The 16,709-nt window shown below is 34.1% G+C and overlaps 1 long non-coding RNA gene across 2 annotated transcripts in view; it reads right to left on the bottom strand.

Annotated features, from left to right (window-relative positions):
* Window positions 1-16,507, bottom strand: part of LOC308558067 — a 206,674-nt gene extending 190,167 nt beyond the window's left edge. For both annotated transcript variants that reach the window (XR_013998943.1, XR_013998944.1), the window contains exons 1-2: window positions 16,423-16,507; window positions 14,111-14,274 (exon numbers count right to left, since the gene is read on the bottom strand). This is a non-coding gene — a long non-coding RNA (uncharacterized lncRNA). The remainder of the gene's footprint in view (window positions 1-14,110; window positions 14,275-16,422) is intronic.
* Window positions 16,508-16,709: the final 202 nt, after the last annotated feature.

Here is a 16,709-nt window from a genome sequence, read left to right as displayed (position 1 = left end):
ATATAACATATTAGTTATAACTGATTACATTCTAAATTACTATTAAACAATAAAATATTTAATACGTATTTCTGTATTATAAGAAAATAGTGTTATATTTCTTAAAATATTAAGACATTTCAAAATGAATTAAACATATAATTTAAATTCTACTTTGTGTAGTTGTAAATTATCTGCTATTATTAATTGAAACATTCTTGACTGTTAATCTAGTCACTTAAAATAAGGTAAAGATTCTTATGGAATATGTGAATATTCTGAAACACAGGCCAGTATTTCTTATTTAAGAGGTACTTTTTAAAAATGTAGGTTCTGAGTCCTAACTCCTAAAGTTTCTTTGTCAGTAGGACTAGAGATAGGATTAAGAAATTTTTTTTAACAAGTGATTAATGGAGATAATCCTTAGAACAGTCTTTGAGAAACACTGACATAGAATGCCTCCAAGGAGGAAGCACAATTCTCCACCCCAGCCCAACCCAGCACACGACTGGTGTGATTTCACTTCAGTTATCACACCAAAGGAAGGTTTATGATTGTGTGTCACATGACATTTTTACTAATATTAAGATTTCACAACTAAAAACAAAATATAATGCTGAATTGGACATTGGTATCTCCCAAACCAGTAACCTGCCATTTGATTCTCTCGGCCAGGTGATATTTGTGTAAAGAAAATGCTTTTCATTTTTTATTTTCTTATATGAGGAGGGCTATAACTGAGTCCATTTTTTTAAACAGTCATTGATTTTGATTTTGTTTTGGTTGTTATTTTTAAATTGAGAGACAGATGAGGAATCATATTGGATTAAGTGCAATTTCTGAATTCAATAGTGTTATAAATCAGATGAAAAAGACAAAATAAAGATATCCATTTCTCAGCAGAGATACATAAAACACTATAGTATATCAGTCAATATAATCCATAAGGAATAGAGACCTCCATTCATATTCCCTGTCTTCTCTACTTTTTGATGGAACTGGTAGATAGTAAAATATGTTTAATAATGCCATCAACTACTGAGAGATTAAAAAGAAAACTTTGTAAAATTGAAATATATCTAAATCCTCATGGCTATCTGCTTTGTTACTTTAAGTTTTGAGGCTTAATTTTTTCAGTGGTTGTTGAGTGTCACTGTATATTGCTTTTAGAACTTTGAATTGCATTCCTAAAAAGAAAAAAAGAAATGACTCATATTTAAAAATGTGTTTTCAATAAGTGAATTTAGCTTCCTTGAATTTATTCCTGAGCTGTATTTAGGTTTACTAATATTCTAAATCTGTCCCTTTACCAGCAACTTCAGACTGTGAGTTGAGACCCAAAGGTGCATTAAAGAGCAATCCTAAGCATTGCATGGTCTTCAAAAAATAACTATATGAGATTTTAACACCTTCAATTTTTAGTTTGTAGTTAACTCCTGTCAGTTTGTAGAAAAGTCCTGACATAGTACTCTGAAAATAATAATAGTAGTAGTAATTATTATTTCTACTACTACTAATATAACAATGAAACGACAACACAATTTGGTTACCAAAATACGATTGCAAGTAATTTAAATCTTCTTGCAATTTCTGAAGAGATCACCAATAGAGTTATTTTTTAGGGCAACATGCCATAAAATGTCTTTGTCTTTTGTTCTTCCCCTCATAAGCAGGATAGTCTCCTTAGAATCCTCTCTCCCTCTCAAGCTCAGAAGAGCACTTTCCTGACTCGCCCGGGGCAGGCTCCCATCTCGCTAGCTCCCGTCCCCTTTCTCTGTCAGTTAGGGAGCTGGTGGAGATGATTCTCTACCACCAATGCCCTGAGTGCGAGTTCCGCTGCTCCTCTGATGTGGCCTTGGTCTGGGGCAAAGCAACTGAAGCTGCAACTCCCAGCTCGTGCAGGGCAGTCCCTGGGTGGTGGGAGAAGCTCTCAAGGGCTCCCGGTGGTAGAAAAAAGAAATGAAAGACAGAAAATCCTGAGTACATAACGGTAAAATTCTCCTCAGTGGCCATGGGAAGAAATAAAGCATTGAATACACCTATGCAAACCTTGTCCTTGTCTTTTTTTTTTTTTTTTAATTTAATATATCTTTATTGATCTCAGACAGGAAGGGAGAGAGAGAGAGAGAGAAACATCAGTGATGAGAGAGTCATTGATCGGCTGCCTCCTGCACGCCCCCGACTGGGGATGGAGCCCACAACCTGGGCCTGTGCCCTGACCGGGAATCAAACCCCAATCTCCTGGATCCTAGGTTGATACTCAACTGCTGAGCCACGCCCGGCCTGGCACCCTGTCTTTTTACAGAGTCAAATCCCTACAGTGTAGCACACGGGGGTAAAGTGCCACCAGCGACAGCCACTGCGCGTTGCCCCGCAGGCCCAGCACAGGCTCCTTCGGCCCTTTCCCGTGTACAGCGCCCTCCCTCTGGTAACCGGGCCTGGGGCGCGGCCCTCCTCGCTGCCTGCCCTCGGGGGCGCTCCTGGCCCCCCACCCTTCCCACGGAAGCGCTGGCAAGTCAGGGCTCCCTGACTGTCTCTAGAGACGCGCGGCTGCCCAGAGGAGGAAGATGGGGTCTTTACCAAGCCCTGTTCTCCATGTGTGCACTGAACCCGAGGATGTCCCTTGGTGCTTAAATGTCCAGGCAGACAGAAGAGCATGTTAGTTTTGTCCTCCATTCTGGGGCCTGGAAAACACCAAGGAGCAGCGATCGTTTGTGTGACTGGCCCTAACACATTTTCTGATGGGATCACTACACTGGCTTCCAAGCAATGTTTGGTAAACTGGAGTAGCAAAAAATATAAATAAATAAATAAATAAATAATCAGTTAACTGAATTGTGTTCCACATATTTCTTGATAATGTTGAATTAAATGGAAAATATCAGAGTGCAATGCATGTATTAAGTTTAAAATTGCTTAGTAAATGTTTCCTTTCAATTGTGTGTGCAGGTGTTTGATGTGTGTCTGTGTATAATAGATTACAATGTAAAATGTACTTTTTATGTGGGTCGTGATCTAAAAAGTTTGAAAGAGCCTAAGGGGTCTCATAATTGGGTTTGAATAATTCATATTTCCTAGTCCAACAGGAATGTGTCTATTGCCGACCTGATTTCCAGAAGTGTGGCAAAATTTCTATCACTTTTGCCTATGTTGATTTCTGATTTAATTTTTCTGGGCTTCATTGGTTGGCCTTACTCCCCAAGAGCCACCATCTCTCCCTCTCCCTCTCTCTCTCTCTCCCTCTCTCTCGCTCTCGATCTCAATCTCGCTCGCTCGCTCTCTCTCTCCCTGGCTCTCTGGCTCTCTCTCTTAGTCTCTGGCTCTCTCTCTCTCTGCCTGGCTCTCTCTCCCACCCTGCCTCCCTCTTTTCCTCTCTCCTTCTCTCCTACCTTTCCTTTCTCCCTCACTCCCTCCACAGACCTCATTTTCTAGAGCAGTTTTATGTTGACAGAAAACTGAGTGGAAAGTACAGAGTTCTCATCTACCCCTACCCCACACATGTACAGCCTCCCCCCTATCAACCACCATCAACATCCCCACCAGACTGCTGTATTTGTTATCATCAATGAACCTACACTGACACATCATCATAATTCCAAATCCATATTTTACACTAGAGTCCACATGTGGTGGTTTTTCATTCTGTGGGTTTTAACAAATGTGTAATGACATGTGTCCCCATTACATTATCTTCATACAGATTAGTTCCACTGCCTTAAAATCCTCTGTGCTCTGCCTGCTTATTCCTTCCTTCCCTCAGACTCTGGCCAGGACTGAGCTTCCTTCTGCCTCCATAGTTTTGCTTTTCCAGAATGTCATATAGCTGTAATCATATAGTGTACACCTTTTCAGATTGACTTCTTTTCCTTAGTAACATGCACTAAAGTCTGCTCAATATCTTCTCATGGCTTGATAACACTCCGTCATACACTGTGGTAGAAGCAGACGATGAAATACTTTATCCACTCACTTACTGAAGGATATCGTGGTTGCTTGCTAGTTTTGGAAATTATGAATAAAGCTTCTATAGACATCTGTGTGTAGGTTTTTGTGTGGGCATAAGTTATTAACTCATTTGGGTAAATACCGAGGAGCATGATTGCTGAACTGTATGGTAAGCATATGTTTAATTTTATAAGAAACAATGAACTTTCTTCCAGCGTGGCTGTACTATTTCATATTTCCACGAGCAATGGATTAGAGTTCCTGTTGCTCTAGATCCTCACCAGCACTTGGTGTTGTCAGTGCTCCAGGTTCTGGCAATGCTATAGGTGTGCAGTGGTATCTCATTGCTGTTTGAATTTGCATTTCCCCGATGATATATGATGTGGAGCATCTTTTCATATGATTGTTTGCCAAATGTTTCCTTCTTTGGTGAGGTGTCTGTTTAGATATTTTGCCTATTTTAAAAAATGAGTTATTTTCTAATTGTTGGGTTTTATAACTTCTTCGAATATTTTGGATAACAGTCTTTTCTTAGAAATGTGTTTTGTAAATGTTTTTTCCCAGTCTGGGGCTTATCTTCTCATACTCTTGATAGACACCCCTTTTTGTGCCTGATAAAAATTAGTTCCTCCAAAAGCAAGGATTCCAGAAACTGCTTAGGTTGCTGAAGGAGCCTAAGGGATCTGATCTTTTACTATTTTATTTCTCTTTAAAATTTGTGACTGTAAGTTGTCCAGCATTGATGTCATTGATGTTCAAGTGTTTTTAATTATTCCAGCTGTACTCTAACCATCTGTGTCCCACCCTTGTCAGGCCCCTCGCATGAACAGGCTATAGTGTAGAAGGTAGTTCTTTCATGCTGAATACATATCTGAACATTCACCCCCCTTTCTGTTTATGTTCAGTGGTGGACAAAAGTAGGTTTACAGTTGTGAGTATGCAAAACATAGAGTTCATTATTGTATTATTATATATTAATGATTGTATTATTTTACATACAAACAACTGCAAACCTACTTTTGCCTACCCCTGTAGTTATGACTTCAACATATATACCTCAGGCACTCTGCCCTCTGCTGAGTAATCTTTCTAAGTGTGGAGTCTGTAAGCCTATTCAATTTCACACTTAAAAAAATTGACTCAATTTTAAAACATACACACAAAAGATAATTTTATGTTAGCTAAAAGCTTTTTGATAGTAGGCATGGAACAAATATAACAGATATGATGTATTATGAACTGAATTAATATTTTTCAGTTCTTTGATAATTTTTAATTTATTTGATAATTTAAATTTCTAGCAAAAATTTATCCCAAATAAAGTTATTAAAATCACTGTAACTGACTTAGCCATGTGCAACCTACTAATAAAAACATTACTCATAAATTACAGTTAATGATGTTTTGAGCAAATTTAATTAGAATAACAAGTTATATCAAGTGAGTTTAGATAAGTGATGGTATGTCAGGATGACATTAATTCATCTAGGAGTTTATTTAACTTTGAGTGCATTTTAAATATAAATGTGTTATAATAGAAATAAAATGCATTAATAAACATATAGCCATCAAATGTTTATGCATAATATTTTAGATAATGTGTCTACAATCAGTAAAAAAGGGATATAATAAACCTAGGACACATTTTATATCTGAAATGTGCTTTCTACCACAGCTGTTTAAAATAATAATGAAAAGGAACCCCAAAGACACAGCAGTGTGCTGAAATTATTCTTATTCCCCATAAAACTAGCATTGTTTAACTGTGATCAGGGAAAGCAAATCCCAGACTTGAAATATGTTATTTTGACTAAAACTCTTCCCCATTTTAGTTTTGCCTAGTTTAACTATTTAGCTGTTGGAAAATAAAAACTCCAATTCACTTTATATATTGTTGAGAAATAAAGTTTACTACTTGCTACCACAGAAATATCAAAGAAAAGGTTTTTCATGTACTGGGAAAGGAACAAGACGGCTTTCATATGTGTAGAACAGTTTAGATTGTTTTCTATCATTAACACACTGAAATGTTACTCTAGACTAAAGGATCAAGTCTTAAACCCAGGGTGTGGAATATTTAAAAATATCATCTAGAATTTATCTCTCAAATTTTAATCCCTTACCTAGTAATTGATTTTATAAGTAAAACAGTGATAGGGGTCATTCTATCAGCCAACCAGAAAGGAGAAATAAAAAAGACAACAAAAAACTTTAAAATTCTTATATAGTGATTCCCTTGCTTTTTTCAAATTAAAAAACAAAAAACAAAAAAAAAACACAACTTTTAATGCCATCAGTAAGATATCTACCTTTTTGGAAAGTCTCTGAGAGCTATAATGCTGAGACTGACCTAAGTATATCAAGAATTACATGAAATTTTGTTTCTTTTTTCATAATTTCAGTTGAATTAAATTACATTTCGTTAAACATCTTAGATCTTTCATTTATCACTTGAGTGCTTTTGATGTCAAAAAAGAAATCTCAAAATGGATAACTGGGCTGAAATTAGAAAACATTATTACAAAACAATAAATGAGGAACATGGAATTAAAAGAGACTATTTTGCATATTTAGTGTTCTTTACACATTCATAAAATGATTTTTCTAATTCCTTATACAATAGTCAAGGAAAAGCACGGAGTATTTGGGTACAAATATTTAGGTTACACACTGTGCTACCACTAGAAAGAATTTTTAACTAAAGGTTTTCTCCTTAAATGTTTACTGACATTGTAATACTTAAGAAAGCTATATGTTTTGGGTATTATTAATACAATAATCTTGTTTAACAGATTCAAAAAACAAACAAGGACCTAAAAAGTTGATTATTTCTAGAATAATAGATAATTGTGGTTAGGAAAGTAGATTCTATAGTCAAGCAACCTGGCTTTGGATCCCAAAATCTCAGTTTATCAGCTGGAAACTGTTGGTAAATTTATTTTAATTTTTTCAGCTTACTTCCTCCTTGGTAAAAAAGAGGGCAATAGTTGTATTTTCCACATTGGGAATGCAAAAATCAAATAAAATTCTTAAGGCAAAAAGTTTAGCACAATGTATGGCCAGTTTAAGTGTTTAGCAAATGCTAGCTATGAGAGTAGAAATAGTAATTAATATTAGCATTCAATATTATTATTGCTATCAGAGCAAGAGTCAAGTTCTTCTAATGCCAAAGCCATTAAATTGGTATCTTAGTCTTAACTTTGCAGTTAGCTTCAGTGAATATTTCCCATGTTTAAAATATCTATGTTTCCTTCATGAGTTAACAAAATCTCTGAACATTTCTTGTTACTCTTCTCTGATTTTGGTAAATTGGTTATTTCAAGGGTTTATGTTTTAACATTTATAGCCTCTATCTGAGATGTTGATGAAGTCAACAACTTGTTAAAAAATACAGTAAAACTATGCCTATTTTTATTCAACAAATTAAGCTACTGCAATTAAATAACCTAAGCATTAATAATGTATAGAAGCATTCAAAAAGATTTATGGAGCCTTTCTTCAAGCAAGGTTGATTTCACTTTATTACATTTAAAGAACTTCAAGTAAATATGTTTTCTTAAGAATTGAATAAACCTAATGTAGATAGACAATAGGTAGATAGAGAGATAGAGATGGATGGATGGGTGGATGGATGGATGGACAGATGAATGGAGAGATGAATGGACAAGGTCACTATCCAAATTTTAGCTTATTTATGTTTACAATGACAAAGACATAAGTGCTGTTAAAGCCTTCATGACTTCCCTAGTGCCCCCAAAGAATATGTATTCTAAGGAGGGTTGTATAGAAGAAACCATTATTGTAAATAATGGGGTGTAGAAAAAAATCACTTTTGTGATAACATGGGTAAACCTAGAGGATATTATGCTAAGTGAAATAAGTCAGATAAAGAAAGACAAGTACTGTATGATCTCGCTTATATGTAGAATCTAAAACAAAAAACAACCCTAAAATAAATGAATATACAAAACAGAAATAGACCCATAAATATAGAGAATAAGCTGATTGTTGCCAAAGGGGAGGCGATAGGGGAATGGAAATTTTAAAAAGCACTATGGTACTGTTACAAAAAAACAAAACAAAGTAAAATAAGCAATGTGTATAAACAATTCACAGAAGAAAAATAAGTGGTCAATAAGTATATGAAAAGATTTTCAAATTCACTGGCAATAAATTCCATGTTAAAACAATTTGTTTCTTTAAAAAATTCACTTTAAGTAGATAACACAATGGATAATTTTGAATTTTCACTTCTCTACCAGAATAAAGCAATTAAATTACTAGACTAAAATTCTTTTAAAAATCCAAATTTCTAGGAAGAAAAAATAGGCTCCGTGTTATTGGTCTTCTGTTTCACATATTTAAATTTAACTCAGATACATTATTATCAAACTTTGTCACTTTTAAATTATGGATTTTTAAAACACTTGTTAAGATTCATATATAATTTACTTGACAAATAATATCTGAAATTTATAACAGCAGTTATACACATGCCTTTATATGTATACTTTGTAACATGTATGTAGCATGCTTTTCATGAAATTTAATAACTAGTGACATTTAATGTAAAGGTTCATTTATGACATTTAATAAGGATGTTACATTTATAGACAATAAAAGCTAGACTGGCTTCTGAATCTCTCAAGGATAAAATTTATATTTTTCAGTTAACAAGTTTTATTTGTTCCTAAAAATTTTGCATATATACAGGTACACATATGCTCATATGTTTGTGTGTGTGTATGTATATGTATGTGTGTGAATCTCTACTCATTTTAATGGGAAAAATATGATGCATTTCATCCCAAACCAACATACCCAAATAATTTTTAACAGAAAATTATATCAATTGAAAAATGAAATATTGTACATAAGTAATAAACAACAGTTTGAGAGTGAATAACAGTTTATATATAAAATGCAATTTACTGAGGAAGAAAAAAATATTTTACAGAAAGTAGTCCTTGGTGGAGGAAGGGTATGAAGGACTCATGTTTAGAAGGTGATGCAGAGTCAGGTGGTTGACCTTAACGGCAGACATTTAATGTCACAATCCGATGTAATTGATGATAAAAAAATAAAAATGACTATTCATTTATAATACTTTTATTAATGAAAAATTTATTCAGAGGTAAATTTGTAGCTTTTGGTTTCCTGATAATAGACATTATAGAAAAGCAATGGAAAATGTAATTCTAAATAATTACATAAGCAAACATCTATCAGGCATGTAAATGCCACATTCACAAGCATTACTGTAGCTGTGGATCGACAATATGCTAGCTATATATTTTATTTCATTTCTACTATTGTGTTGGGAAGAGCAGAATAAGCTTGATTGTGAGTTCAATGCAATTTTTTCCCAAGTAAAGATTATGAAGGAAAAAAACCCGAAACTACTGAAACAAAACAAAAAAATATTCATAGCTCTGGGGAGCTTTTGATTCAGTACAGATGTCTCTTGGGGGCTGGTTCGCCCGGTGCTCTGCAGGAATAGTTTAACGTGTTCTAAGCAGGCTGGTATACAATTTTAAACAAGAAATTACATATCATTGTTAGACCAGTATTGACAGGCAGAAGAAAGAAACATAAATAAGTGGTAGTTTAGTGTAAATGTAAAGCATATACTGCATGGGTAGTAATGACAAAGAAAGATAAAGGACAGTTTTGCTGTTTGACATCCTTTCTCTGACCTTAGCCGTGTGCATAATGAGATGGTTAGCAAGGGTATAATAAAAGATCTGGAAGAGATAAAAAATCAGCTCCATGAATAAAACTCACTTTACCTAAGCCATTTCTTCACCTGGGCAGTACATGGAAAGGAGATGGGTATAAAACAGAAGAGAAATTCAGTAACTTATCCAAGGTCATATAGCTAATGGATGATAGATCTGAAATTTGTATCTGAGTTTCCCTTCAATAAGTTCTCTCAGAAAAAGTGTCTGCTGTACATGTTTACGATTCTCGAACCTATTAAATTGTGAGCACAAACACACACAAACACGTACCACACACACAACTGAACAGTGAAAACATATTTTCAAAGAAATAAACAATAGATTGAAAATGAATTCATATAAATCTCCATCCTACCAATAAATCTTTCTGAGACTGAGGGATATTAATTAGCTTTCCCAAAGTCACTAAATTAATATGTAGCAAAAGCAAATTTGAACACAGGCATTTCTAACTCCAAAGCCAACAGCTTATATATTCCCATCTCTTCTATCAGAAAACAAAAAAATACATAAGCAATTGAGAGTGTCAGTATAAAATTATCTTCCCTCCTCCTAAGCCACCATTACAATACACAAAACTGAAGGCCTACGTCAAGGCAGGCCAGGAGAGCTGTGTTTTTTTTTAATTCTAAATTATGTGGAAATGTGTTTTTCCACTGTTAAGAGTGTCCTTGGAGAGAGTACAGAGAATTTGACAAGAAGAGAAACTGAAAGTTGAGGGGAGAGGTTATTAAAGTACAGAGAACAGCCTCATTCTGCTTCTCCCCAATGATATTCCTTCACTTATCTCAGAGAAAGGATTAACAACTTTAGATACATTTCCCTTCCCCTATTTATATAATAAAGTAAAGGCATGACTTTACAGAAAAATTAGAGTTCAAAGTTTGTAACTCAGGGCTAAATCACTTAAATTATTTCTTCTGTGGATAGCACCAAAATCTCTACGGAAATTTACTATTTTCATATCTATGTTTTTTCTCCATGTTAAGAGAATTCTAAAACTAAGTATCTTTGAAATTCATTTTTTTTAACTCATTCAATCATTTTTTAAACTGCAAAAAAGGAATTATAGGGTCACTCAGTCCCATTTATATCTTTAATAAGTGATAGCTGGAAAAAAAGTCAAATATTATCTAAGTCTATTTCCACATGCTTCAGAAGCAAACTTATAAATGTATACTAATGGATATTCTACAAACTTTCTCAGAGGCAATTAATTTACCAATGCATAACAAAAGTGGCAAAAGGAAGAGAGAAGGTATTTAGACTAGCAATTTTTCTTATAGGGATTTTCCCACAGAAAATAATCTAAGAAATTCACAAGGAAGTGTTCATAATGATATTTATCACAATGTTATATGTAATAACAATAAAGAGGAAATTTAGAAATAGCATAAGTAATTCAAACTAAGCAAATAGCAAATTATGGCACATTTATAAAGATATATTAATTAAGGGTTATGTTAAACAAAATAGTAATATACTATAAACCACATTTTGTTTAGAAATAATAAAATAATGGTAGAGCTTAAGGGATTTTATAAAAGCATAAAAAAACAGAACTGGTAAATATATTAAAGAACAGGATCATTAAAATAAAGTAGGAAACAATATGTGTAAAAATGTGGCAATTATAATTAGGAGAAAATTAAATAAAATTAAGAAATAGACTTAGGGTAATCATGAGAGACAAAAGATATTTTTAAATTATAAAATAATACATTTCTCCTGGTAATTTTGAAAAATCAGATGCTACTTAAACTTTGCATGGCATAGGAAAGCATGGAAACCAATGAATGTAGTATAAAAAAGGAAATCATTTAGGACACCTCAATTAAAAGACATTTTTTAAATAGCAAATAAAAAGCTATCAAATGAATAATATAATGTCTCAGAATGCATAGATGATTTTAAAATTATAAAAGTACAATAGAGCCTTTTACAAATAATGTCATAATCTCAATGTTCAACATGCATTTGATAAATTCAATACTTCATGTACAGTTTTTGAAAATGGTAAATAATTATCAGTGAGTGTATAATTATATAACTAGGAAGTAAATTGATTGTACTTTGTTTAGGAAGCTTATTAAAGGTCCTATATTTAAAATAAATGTAACAATCTTAAGATTTTCTTACATTTTTCTATAGGAATAATAACTGAGTGATAATTCATGCAGACAATAAAAGATACAATATAATCATTATAAAAATCTTTGTGTAGAACCTTTAGGTTGTCTCTGGCTGAATATATTGAAAAAACTCAACAAGTGAAACGGGCTTACCCAATGAGAACACGTATTAGCCCACATAACCAGCGCACAAATGAGAGCAATTTTTGCATCAGTTCCTTCAGCCCTGAGTGAGTTCATCAAGGACCCAGTTCCTGATTCCACCCTGCCTCCTGCGTTGACTTTATCTTCCCTTATTCTTTAAGGTAACCGTATGCTCGGGAAACTCAGTGTAGTACAAAATACTGATCAGGTACTTGGTGCACGTAAAAGAAAGTTAGGATTTAGGTTCAGTCAGATGGCATTCTGTTTATTGTTGGGCACTCTCTTAGACATTGCAATAATGTTTAGTGTCTCTAGACTCCTTCACTAACAAAATGACAACAGCCGCCACCATAACTGTAACCACTAAAACACACATTTCTCCTACAGATTTCTAAATGATGGCAGTAATACCACTGATAGCATAATATACCAATATGGACAACTTGAATTTGACTAGCAAAATTAACAAATGATCTACAGGACATACTTGGAGCAGCATACACAATATGTAGAAAATACATATATTTTCTTGTCAAGTACCATTCCCAGAACTATTCATGTGAAGAAATAGTTTTCAGCTGTACTAAAATACTCTCGGGGGGTTGGAAAATCTGAGAGATCTTCTCATTTTCTTGTGTGGTTATGCCTGAGCACTTACTTTATATGCTTTATCTTAGCATGGTTTGGCCCAAAAAGGAAAGGCTAAAAGAGGCTTTCATGGAAGCTTATTTTGGAAAATGTTTTCAAATAAATTATAGCAGGGAACTGGGCAACTAGGGAGGGTGAGAAAAGCAAAGAGGGAAACCCAATCAATCCTAGGATGGTGATTGAGTAGAAGCCCGGGGTAGATTCCATTGGAGACTCTCTGAGGAGCTATGTAGAGCATGTTTAAGATTTATCTACTCCAGGAATGGAAAAAGGAAGTATTTACTTACTGGCTGTTGTTCCTATTTGTCAAGACCCCTTTTTATTCTATAGAGTGTTAACTCCCTTGTACTTCCAAATTTGCGCATGGATTAGAATGGCTAAGTAGGTTTTGGCAACTGTCACTCCCCAAATACATTCTATATGTTTACACTTATTCAAAATTTTAATATAGTGAAAATTATCTGTAATAATGAAAAGTCAATCAGTGGTTACCTAGGGAGCTCTTTGGGGTGATAGAAATACTTGCTATTTTGATTGGGATGATGGCTACATGGGTGCATACATTTGTCAAAACATATGCATGTACAGTGATACTGAACTATGTTGTAAAGGGTTTTTTCTAAATTTTGGTCACTTGTTTTTCAAAATTTTTTATAGGAAATCTTTTTAAATTGTCAAAAATGTCTACTTTGACAATTTTAGAAATTTGAAATTATTGACACCAAAACATATAAATAGAATATTTTTTCTACAGAAACAAAGGAAAAAGGAACTTGGGAAATCAGGTGATGAGAGCTCTAACAGGGTTCATAATTTATTTTTTTTTAAATTATATATATAATATAGTCCACTGAACATTATGAGTTAGGAGGAGAATGATGTATATCCAGAGAAAAAGACTATTTATACATATTATTAACTCTCCTAAATTTAAGAACACACACTGCATTTCCACATTTAGACAGCTTTGGCCAATTTGGGATTTTAAGAACTATGAGAGTGGATTCTTTCTAAACTACATCATTGACCTTAAGACCAGTATGCAGGTGAGAAAGCAGAGATCCCGGAACCGTGAACATTTTAGAGAAAATTATTTAAAATTATGTGATTAGTTTTCTTACATAATACACATCTAAAATTGAAATATTCTTTAGTAAACACTAAGATCATGCAATATGTTTACTAGAAAGAAGGAAATACAGAAGTATTCCAGAACATAAATACCATTCTAAATATTCAATTTTGTAGCCAAAAATTATCCCTAAATTGATATTTTCCCATTTTTGTTTCTGAGCTATAATATAACTTTGTTAAAAAGCTTTTTTATGTTTAGTTTTTTCAAATGGTTTTCCGGAGAAATGCTATTTTGTGATTGGGTACAATCCCCAATAAACTACTACCGACATCAAAATAGAGAGCTACTCTGCCTAAATCATGTGCTCCATTTCATTGCACAAACGGCCAACAGTTTTCCAGTAGAGAAACCAGTAGTGATCATACAGTTGAATAATAGCTACATACCTGCCAGGTTACTGTGATTTTTGGCATCCTTGGCATACACTCTTAATTCGGCCAAATACGATTGCAGTTGCTGCCATGTCATTCCCAGAGGTGCTCTTTGGCTTTTTAAACTGATCTGACATCTGCAGTGCTTCCAGGAATGAAGTTTAAAAATATAACAGTGTCTGTGGAGAGCGATATAGAGACATGGGAATTCAAAATAAATATATATTTTTCATTTGGGAGTTAAAATACACTCCCTATCTATGATAAACCTTTTGAAACATACATATGTGCTCTTCATCTAAGCCTTAAAGCAAAATATAAATATGTAATGAAAGTTCAAAGCCCTACAGCCATGTTGGTAAAATTTTAAGTAGCTGAAAATCATTTTTTTTAAAGAGCAGCTTTTCAAAACCCTCTATCCACAATGTAGTTAAATATAGATTTTATACACTTATTCCTCTCAGTTTAATCTCCTCCTTGACTTAACTTTGAATTTCCGATTTTACCTCGCTTTCCCTAACTATAACCAGGATGCTCACATTGATGTTTTCCAATCTTTTTCAGACTTCCTAAAAAACAAGTTGGATAATTACCCTTTTTTTTATCTGACTATGTTACTTTCTGTTCAAAAATTCCCAATAATATTCTAATATTCTTCTAAATCTGGAACTAATTGAAAATATCCTCTTTTTTATTATTTTTTAAAAATTTTGCTATTATTGTTTTGTGGATTTCTACTCTTGGTAACTTACCTGCATATTTTTTCTCTTCTCTCAATGCAGTTATTTCTAATTCCCTATTACATTCCCCAAAACAAAGATATTTTTCTTATTTATTGAGTCTTTATTAAAAAAAACAAAAAACAAAAAAACTTTCATAAAAAGATGTTGCCCTCTTGCTACCTTATTTTCCAGGGGGATACTGTGTTGATTTAGACCAGTATTTTCAAAGGTTAATATGTTAAATGTGGAAAAAATATTTCCCAGGCCAACTAATTTTGGGATTCATTTAATTAAGTATCATTAAATAAGTTTCTTTGCTGCAAAATTTTATAGAATAATAGACTAAAACATTTTATAATTCTCTAATAGAATCCTACAAACTCATTTACCTGTGGAATACTTTTTATCTAAGAGTACTTTAGGTAGACCAGCATCTACCTAAACCAGATTCGGGGAATATGGATTAAATGTCAATCACTTCCATACCATATTGTCACCAAACTGTCTCTCTGTCTGTCTCTTATGTGCCAATACCTTCCCAGTATAAATACTAAGTATAATCTAATTATTCTTCTAGGGGTTAAAGACAGTGACGAAAGGGCAGAAAAGGTCACTGTTCAAATAGAGTTTATATATTAAAGAATAAAAAATAATATACAAGTAAGATAAATTCAAGTCCTGACGAGTGCTATGGTCAAGATAAAAGTGGGTAAGTGGAGAGAGCTGAGAGAGCCTTGGACAGATTGTCAGGGACGGTGTCTCAGAGAAGATGGCTTTTGGGCTGGGACCAGAATAAAAATAAGAAACCACGCGGACGCGGATCGGGGGCCGGGGAGCTCCAAGTAGAGGGAAAAGCAGCAAAGCTTCAACGGTGGAAATAAGTTGGGTGTTTCCAATCACCTGAAGTGTCCCAGCGCGGTCAGAGGGAAGGCGGGGAGAAGGTAAGAGAGGGAAGCCTGGGACTGGAGAGAGCGGCGGCGACCATGTCATGTAGAGGCTTGGATGGAGCTTGGATTTTATTCTAAGTGCAATGAGAAGCCATTGGAGGCTTCTGAGCAGGAGGATGCAGTGAATTTTAAAACATCACTCTGGCTGCTCTGTGCTAATTAGGGAGCAAAAGTAGAACCAGGCGAACCATTACATAGACGATTGCATTAGCCCAGGTGAGTGAGGATTTCTTGGACTAAGGTAGATGCAAATAAGGTGCATTTTGGTAAGAAACAACAGGCTTTGCTGCTGGGTAAGGGATGGGAGCTGAGAGAAAGAAAAGTAATGATAATTCCTAGGTTAGATTAATCCATAGAGTGGGTATGATGTCCTTTAGTGATAGGAGGAAGACTGGAAAAAGAAAGAGGGAAGGTAACAGCATGATTAGGTTTTGAGACCCACGTAAAGTAATCTAGCAGACATTTAGACGTACGAATTTGAAGCTGAGAAGAGAAATAGAGGCTGTAAATTGTTTAGCATAGATGATATTAGAAGTTATGGGACTGAATAGGTCATCTAGAGGGATACAGTTGATAGGAAAGAATGGATGACCTAGGACCAAACCCTGGGAGATAATGTATATTTTGAAAATTATACATTTAGAAGTTTTTTAATTACCTTGTGTCTTGATAAGTGGGCATATTCAGGAAGCTTCAGTATTATCTGAGAATGTAGAAATCAAAACCACCGGATCAGACCAAAACCAGATATTGGAATTATGTTCTCAATCAAAGTAGGTAACTCTGTGAAGGCAAAAATCTGAAGTCATATCATTTAGAAGAAGTACAACTGGCATGTTTCCTACCCCCTGATTATTTTCTAAAATAAACAAAAACAAACAAAAAAAAAACCCCTTACATTTAATTTCTGATATTTTAAGGCCTAACACTTGATTTTCTGAGAGC

The sequence above is a fragment of the Miniopterus schreibersii genome, assembly GCF_964146895.1.
Source record: "Miniopterus schreibersii genome assembly, chromosome: 5".
NCBI classification, from domain to species: domain Eukaryota; kingdom Metazoa; phylum Chordata; class Mammalia; order Chiroptera; family Miniopteridae; genus Miniopterus; species Miniopterus schreibersii.
The sequence above is the reverse complement of the archived record's forward strand: the minus strand, read 5'-3'. Positions and strand labels throughout refer to the sequence as shown.